The 1,106-nt window shown below is 36.3% G+C and overlaps 1 non-coding gene across 1 annotated transcript; it reads left to right on the top strand.

The window, feature by feature from the left end:
- Window positions 1-223: 223 nt before the first annotated feature.
- On the top strand, window positions 224-332 carry LOC129013352 (U6 spliceosomal RNA). The gene has a single exon (XR_008493843.1). It is a non-coding gene; the product is annotated as a U6 spliceosomal RNA (small nuclear RNA).
- Window positions 333-1,106: the final 774 nt, after the last annotated feature.

Raw genomic sequence — 1,106 nt, 5'->3', positions numbered from 1 at the left:
CTTAGGCAAATTACTCTTTAACAGTGGTATAGAACTCTGACTCAAATCCAAAGGAAATGAAAGAAAGAGCTATAAATCTGATTCCCTGAACAAATGCATTGCAAAGTGAATCATAAACAAGGCAAAATACTATTGACAACTAGGAGATAATATTCACAGGCTATAACACAGACACAGGGTTAGTATCCTTACTATTTAAAGAACCCTTAAAAATTGAAGGACAGTGCTTATATTTTGGCAGGACATATGCTAAAATTGGAATGACACAGAAAAGATTATCTTGGCACCTATGCAATGATGACATGCAAATTCGTGAAGTATTCCATATTTTTATGGCTGAAATGACAAGTAGAATTCAGAATGGATAGGTACAAAGTTAATTGAACTACAGAAATACATTCTAACCCAATGCAAGGAAGCTAAAAATCAACATAAGAATTGAATGAGCTGACAGACAAAATAGCCAGTATAGAGAAGAATGTAACTGAACTGACAGAGCTGAAAAACACAAGAATTTCATAATGAAATTACAAATATTAATAGCAGAATAGCCCAAACAGAAGAAAGAATGTCAGAGCTTGAAGAATGACTTCCTGACATAAGGTAGGCAGACAACAATAGAGAAAAACAAATGAGAATGAATGAGCAAAATCTCTTAGAAATAAGGGATTATGCAAAGAAACTGAATCTACAACTGATTGCTGCACCTGAAAGAGATAGGGAGAATGCAACCAACTCAGAAAACATATTTCAGGATGTCATCCAAGAGAATTTCCCCAACCTAGTTGCAGAGGCCAACATTCAATTCAGGAAATGCAGAGAATCCCTGTAAGATACTTCACAAGAAGATCATCCCCAAGACATATAATTATCAGATTCCCCAAGGTCAAAATGAAAGAAAAAATAAATGTTAAAGGCAGCTAGAGAGAAAGACCAGGTCACACACAAAGGGGAGCTCTCAGACTAAGAGTGGACCTCTCAGCTGACACCCTACAAGCCAGAAGAGATTGGGGGTCAATATTCAACATTTTTAAGAAAGAAATTCCAACCCAGAAGTTCAAAAGCTGAGGAGAAACAGGATCCTTTTTAGACAAACAAGTGCCGAG

This window comes from Pongo pygmaeus, chromosome 15 (assembly GCF_028885625.2).
Source record: "Pongo pygmaeus isolate AG05252 chromosome 15, NHGRI_mPonPyg2-v2.0_pri, whole genome shotgun sequence".
NCBI lineage: Eukaryota > Metazoa > Chordata > Mammalia > Primates > Hominidae > Pongo > Pongo pygmaeus.
The sequence above is the reverse complement of the archived record's forward strand: the minus strand, read 5'-3'. Positions and strand labels throughout refer to the sequence as shown.